The sequence below is a fragment of the Choloepus didactylus genome, chromosome 1, assembly GCF_015220235.1.
Source record: "Choloepus didactylus isolate mChoDid1 chromosome 1, mChoDid1.pri, whole genome shotgun sequence".
In the NCBI taxonomy this organism is placed as follows: domain Eukaryota; kingdom Metazoa; phylum Chordata; class Mammalia; order Pilosa; family Megalonychidae; genus Choloepus; species Choloepus didactylus.
Genome location: NC_051307.1, coordinates 100179007 through 100186515, shown reverse-complemented (window position 1 = coordinate 100186515; position 7509 = coordinate 100179007). Strand labels below are relative to the sequence as shown.

The 7509-nt window shown below is 37.5% G+C and overlaps 1 pseudogene; it reads right to left on the bottom strand.

The window, feature by feature from the left end:
- Positions 1 to 5781: 5781 nt before the first annotated feature.
- Positions 5782 to 6901, bottom strand: LOC119539905 (annotated as a pseudogene).
- Between the last annotated feature and the right edge of the window lie 608 nt (positions 6902 to 7509).

The window sequence follows — 7509 nt, the reverse complement described above, 5'->3', positions numbered from 1 at the left end:
AAAACTATGATTTTTCTATGCATTTGCATTTTAAGCCATATAAGAAGTAAAAGATAGCATTACAAAAGAAAAATACAATAATGCTATCATTTATATTTACCCATATATTTACCAGTACTGGATATCTTTATTTTTTTCATACAGCTTTGACTTACTGTCCAGTATCCAGACATTATCCAGAATATGTAAGGAACTTTTATAATGCAACAACATAAGACAAACAACCCAATTAAATTGGGCAAAGAATCGGAACATTTTTCCAAAGACGATATACAAATGCCCAAGATGCGTATGAAAAGATGTTCTACATCATTAAATATTAGGGAAATGCAAATCAAAACCACAATGAGATACTACTTCATGCCCATAGGGGTGGCCATTGTTTAAAAAAAAAAAAAAAGACGGAAGTGTTGGTCAGGATGCAAAGAAATTGGAGCTCTGGTGCACTGGTGGTGGGAATGTAAAATGGTGCATCCATGGTGGAAGGAATTATGGCAGTTCCTCATAAAGTTAATTATAGAATTACCATATAACACTCCTAAGTGTATACCCAAAGAAAGTGAAAAAAGATCTCAAACTGATACTTGTACACCAATGTTTATAATAACATTATTCACAATAGCCAAAAGGAGAAAACAGCCCAGTGTCCATCTATAGATGAATGTGGTACATATACACAGTGGTATATTATTTGGCTGTAAGCATGGCCAAAACATGCTGAAACATGGAAAAACCTTGCAAACATTATGGTAAGTGAAGTAAGCAAGGTACTTAAGGAGAAATATTTTATTATGTCACTTATGAGATATTTAGAAATAGCAAATTCACAGAGGCAGAAAGTAGATTAAAGGTTACCAGGGAATGGGGTTAGGAAGGAGGGGGAATTTTTGCTTAATGGGCATAGAATGCTTATAAATAAAAATTTATATTTTTCATGACCACCAGGATATTGACCTTGATATAGCCAAGACACAGAATGTCTCTATCACCACAAGGATCCTTATGTTGCCCTATTAAAACAACACCCACTTCCCGCTGGCCTCATGCCCCTCCCCTTCATTCTTAACCTCTGGTAACCACTAATCTGTTCACACTTCTATAATTTTGTCATTTCAACAATGTTTTATAAATGGAAAAATACAGTTTGTAAACTTTTGGTATTGGCTCTTTTACTCAGCATAACTCTCCGGAGATTCACTGAAGTTGTGTGTGTACCAGTAGTGCATTCTTTTTTATTGCTAAATAAAATTCATTATATTGATATACCACAGTTTTTTGTTTTTTTTTAACCATTCACCTTTAGAACACATCTGGATTATTTCTAGTTTTAACTATTATAAATAAAGCTTCTGTGAACATTTGTTTACAGTTTTTTTGTGTGAAAATAAATCTTCACTTCTCCAGGATAAATACCGAGGAATGCAAATTCTCGGTCAGACAGCAGTTGCATGTTCAGTTTGCTTTATTTTTTTCAAGAAACTGACAAATTGTTTTCCAGAGTGGCTGTACTAAGTAACATTTCAAATGACAATGTATCAATGTATGAGTGATCCACTTTTTCACCTCCTCACCAGAATTTGGTGGGTTACTATTTTTATTTTAGCCATTCTATTAAATGCTGTAATATCTCATTATGATTTTAATATGCATTTCTCTAATGGCTAATAATGTTGAACATCCTCTCATGTGCTTATTTGCCACTAGTATGTATATCCTCTTTGGTGAAATTTCTGTTTATGTCTTTTGCTCATTTTCTAATTGGATTGCTTGTTTTTTTAGTGTTGAGTGTTGAGAACTCTTGATATATTCCAGATACTAGTCTTTCGTCAACTGTGGTTTGCAAATATTTTCTCCCAGTCTATGGGTTTCATTTTTTAAAAATGAGTCTTTTCTATTAGAATAGTTTTATATTTATTGGAAGTAGTGCAGATAGCACAGAAGGTTACCATGTATTTCACCCACTTCCCCCATTGTTAACATCTTACATTAGCATGATACATTTTTTACAATTAATAAATCAATAATGATACAATAACTAAATTTTGCAGTATATTCAGATTTGCTTAGATTTTGCCTAATGCCCTTTTTCTATTACAGGAGCCACATTGCATTTAGTCATCATGTTTCTTCTGGCTTCTTTTGGCTGTGACAGTTTCTCAGACTTTCATGCTACAGAGCTATCTGCTATTTAACCATGAGCTCCTCAAGGGCTGGGACATGAATTATTCATCACTCTTTCCCAGCACCTAGCACAGTGCTGGACACAGGGTGGGTGAGGAATGCTCATATTTGAAGGAATGAAGAGATTGTAGCTAGCATTTTCTGTTCTCACCTGTGATTTTCAGAGGGGCTTCTCATTTGCAAGAAAGACCCGATTACAGACTTTCAATATAGGCTTCAGTGCATTTCTTTCTGTTTTTAGTCTCAGACCCTCCCCTCTGAACACAGTCTAACAAACACAGCAGCGTCTTCCATAAATTGCAGAGTCTTCACAGCCCTGAGTTGGCTCATGTTTCCTCAGGAATCAAGGGACCTTGTGCTAGGCAGTCCTCAACCTTCACGCTGCCTCAAAGCTAGATGAAAAGAAAGGACATGCTTGCTTTTCTGGAGCATCCTCTTCACTGAAGCAGTCTGAGCTGGGAAAGAACAGGAGAAGCAGGACAAGAAAATTGAGCTCAGATTTGAAATGCCAGTAGTGATGGGCTTTTTCTACTGAGCCAATTTTATTCCTTATACCATTAGCTCCCCTCTGCCAGAGTTCTCTTAAATATGCTCATGAAAATTTAAAATAACTCAAACACCATTTATTGACTTCCAGAATGTGCTAGGTGCTGGGTACAAAGATGAGTAAGATGCAGTTCCTGCCTTGAAGGCACCCACGGCCTCATCAGGGAGGCACATACACAACTTATCATTACAGAAGTGAACATGCAAAGGACTGTCATACAGGAGCAAAATGCCATGGAATCACAGAGCGGGATGTTAATTTTTTCTGAATGCTGAGAACTGGGACAAGACTCAGTTAAGAAAGGCTGCAGAGATAAGCAACATTTTAAACTTCGCCTTGCACAGGCAGGAGGATTTTGCTTTGAGGATAATCAGCAGGAGCAATGGCACAGAGGGGCACAGGAGCTGAGCATGTTCAGGGGCTCGGCAAGCAGATGGGTGCAGCCAGAGCCTGGGAAAAGAAGGGGAGGCCAGTAGAAAGGAAAAGTGGGTCCAGAATACTTGAGGGGCCTTAAACAAAGCTAATAAGATTTACTTTATCCTTTAAATCAGTGATCTCCAAACTTTTTTTTATTATACATCCCTATCTGTAAAAAAAGTTAAACATATAGTCTCCATCTATGTATATTTATTATTTATGAGTTACATGTATATACTATTCTAATTATGTATACACGATAAATCAAAGTAGAGATTTTAAAATGATATCAATACTAAGCACAAACAGAAGTTATAATATTTTCTTTCCACGCACCAGGAGATTGTCCTGCTCCACCCACTTTAGAAACCACTATACTAAGCAATGGAGAGACTTTGAAGTATTTTAAGTTAGGAAATGAAATTATCACTGCAATATTTTAGGAAGCCAAATTGTGGAAAACAAAGAAGGATTAGTTGAATGGTGTGGTACTGTGGTAGTGGAAACCACTTTGGGAGCGATTACTTATGATAAGGGCCTTAGGTAGGCAGGGACAGTGAGGATCAGAGCTGTCAGTCTAAAGACTGTGCTCAGCTGTGCTAATATTTCAGACACTTGGTGGTATGCACCATACACACCACTCTCCCTCCTTAAGTCCGAATCCAACATTAGAGCCCAAGGGAGCCTCATTTAAGTATAGGAAACCATGGAAGGTGTGGGTGAAGGAAACAATGTGGAGCATTCTCAGGAAGCCACATTATTTCTTTGCCTTTCTAAGGGTATTTGCTCATGTAGGGGAATTTTATTCTGGTCAGCCTCACTGAGTCACAACTCATTGGTCTTTCTCAGAAGGTCACCACCCAGAGAAGTAGACCTGGAACGAACATGGTCTTCCAGACAGCTCAAGAATGAGCTCTGGAGAATGTGGACCACAAGATACTAAACATGAAGATAATCCTAGAATCCGAAGATTTGAGATCCAGAAAAGTCATTCGAGATGATCTAATTCAAGGCTCATTTTACATATGAAGAAGCAGAACACCATAGAATAGGGAAACCCCATTGGCAGCACATCTCCCAATTCCTATCTCTTTAATATACTTCACCCTTTCTGTTTTTTGTCCCTTAAAATGAAAACCATTTTTCATATCTCCCAGAGGATATACTGGCCTTGTCCCAAACTAGCCGCATGGTATCCAGAAAGCTATTTCATTTCTTCATGTAAACTCACCCTCTTGTGAAATTATTTGGATGACGAAGACCTATTTCTGAAGGCTGTTCTAGTATAAGGAATACACATTATAGTGTGTTATATGACTAGAAAATGGCCACACTTACATGGTATACTTAATTTTCAGACAGAATTACTGTGGGAGACAGACCGATGGTTAGGAGCAGTAGCAATGGGCAAATTCTTCTGAGTTTCATTCACAGATAACAACTGCCAAGCACTTATCACATACTAGCTACTTTATGTGGATAGTCTCTGAGAATTCTCACAGAAATGATTTTAGTCTGACACTATTATTAGGAAACTGAGACTTACAGAGGTTGTCAGCTTGCTCTAAATCACAGAGCTACTAAATGCCAGAGCCAGGTTTTGAAGCCAAATCCCTCTACTCTTTATATCTTCTCTTATTAGTCACAAATTGTTTTTCTCTCTTTTTATATAGTATCTACTTTTATTAGCTTGTACTAATAAATTCTCATTTTGCAATGACAATTTAGTGAAAGAACCTTCCCTTTGATATTTGAATCATCTGAAATAACACAAACAGAACTATACATTTAAAAAATTCTTAATTGGATAACAACAACAACAAAAAAGACAAGCCCCCTGTGCCAGTTTGAATATATTATGTCCCCCCAAATGCCATTATCTGATGCAATCTTGTGTGGGCAGACATATTAGTGTTGATTAGATTGTAATTCTTTGAGCATTTCCATGGAGATGTGACCCACCCAACTGTGGGTGATGACTCTGATTGGATGATTTCCATGGAAGTGTGGCCCTGCCCATTCAGCATGGGCCTTGATTAGTTTAAAGAAATACTATGTAAGCTCAGACAGAAGGAGCGAGCTTGCTACAAGCAAGAGGGATGTTTTAAAGAATGCACAGGAGCTGAGAGAGGAGCTGTAGATGAGAGACAGTTTGAAGATAGCCACTGAAAGCAGACTCTTGCTCCAGAGAAGCTAAGAGAGGACAAATGCCCCAAGAGCAACTTAGAGTGACATTTTGAAGAGCTGTGGCCTAGAGAGGAATGTCCTGGGAGAAAGCCATTTTGAAACCAGAACTTGGAGCAGACGCCAGCCACGTGCCTTCCCAGCTAACAGAGGTTTTCCACATGCCATTGGCCATCCTCCAGTGAAGGTACCTAATTGCTGATGCATTACCTTGGATACTTTATAACCTAAAGACTGTAACTGTGTAACCAAATAAACCCCCTTTTATAAAAGCTGATCTGTTTCTGGTATTGTGCATTCTGGCAGCATTAGCAAACTAGAACACCCCCCAATTTTTCCTTTCATGCAGGTGGACATTCATGTGTACCAAATTTGGTTTTCTTTTTAAAACCCTCCAAAGACAAAAGCAGCTTAAAATCTAATTAAAATAAATTTAAAATTTGTTTACTAAGCTACTGGTCTCCAGCACCGTTTTCTTATTGCTGTTGTTTTGATGCAGGTTCTTCCTTGTTTGCTTCTTCCCTCACTCTTTTCACTGTTCCAGCACCACCATTTTCATTACATTCATCATCTCTATCAAACTTAGTTTTCTTGCCCTAAAACTGTACTTTTGCTTTAGCAGATCCAGCCTAAGCATCTTTATTTCCCTTTCATTTTCCTTTAAATCTATGAATTTTTGACTTCTATTTATTTAGGGATTCTTTGTCGATCTTCTATGATTTTTTTTCAATGTTTCTTTTTCCACCTCTCCTTCTAGTAATTCCCACATTACATCCTTGTTCCTTAATTGTAGGTTATCATTATTTGCATCTTTGGCTTTATCCAGTGCTTCATTAGTTATTTCTTTAAATAGAATTATTCCCTCTTTTGTTCCTCTGACAAAGTCTATCCATTTTATTTGCCATGACTTGAGAAAAGCATATGCAAATATTCTCTACAGGTCTGATTACTGAAATCACTTGAAAATTTCAGCAAGCATCCAATCTTTACTTCTAGAGATTTTATTTCAGCATCTTCTGCTAACTTCTATTTTTTTTTCCTTGCTCTTGTTTAGCTCTTAATTTAAATTCCACTATATTCTGCTTTCTTTCTTCATTCTTTTTTTCATAAAGTAATCTTCCTTGAAAAGTATTAGCAAGTCTGTGTCTTTGTACTTCTCTCCAGCGGTTTCTACAAACTTCATAGGAGATTCAATGTTATCAAATACAGAAAATATTGATCCCTTAAATGCTTTGTGCAATGTTCTTCTTGTCTGAGTATTTAGTACTTGACCTTTATCTTCTAACCATTCTTTTATGTCATCAAGGTTTGCATCAGTTGGGCAGCCTTTAATATAAACAGATCTGTTTTTTTACTTCATTTATCTCTTCATCAGTCACTTCAAGGAGAGGTTTGTTTGGAGATCTTCTGATTTTAGTTTTATCTTCATCTATTTCCATGAATTCTGCCTTAGATTTGCTCAGTGCTTCTACTAAAACACGGAAGTCTGTTGTTAGATGGTTTAACCTCAATCTGATGTCAGATTTTGGCCTCCAGAGCAACCATTTTTTCATTATCACCATTTTTGACCATTGTGCCAACTTTAGGGTCCTGGTATGGCAGAAATGTGCCACAGGATCATTAGCAGTGACAGTCTGAATTTCTACCCATTGTCTTTCAAAGAAATCTAACATGCTGATCTCTCTCTTTCTTTAGCTGTGATCAGCCTACAAGTGCTAAAATCTATAAAGCAAGGGGCCAGGAATAAACAGCAAACATTAAACTGGAGTTGAAGGTCTCCTGGGACAAAAATGGGGAGGGGAAAGAAGGGAGAGGAGGGGGAAGTAGACAATTTTGTCCATACAGAAAGTCCTCTGTAATAACAGCTTCCTCACTTGGTACAGATAAACCTTAGCTACTCTTAAAGCCTTTTTCACAGGCATATCTTTGGCACAAGAAATAAATGGACAGACCATGGGCATGACAGTTCCCAGACATCAGAGGAGCTGTACAAATGATGGACTTCTCCTAAAACTATCCCTCATCTCAGAGGAGATCTATTCATAGAGGTTGATCTTGCCATACCGGTTGGCAAGACTGGGGAATTCCCTCAGGTAGCACAAACCCAAATTATCTACAGGTAAAATGCTATTGCTGTAAAAGGGGATTTTTGTTTATAGCATCCACAGAGAAAAATCTGT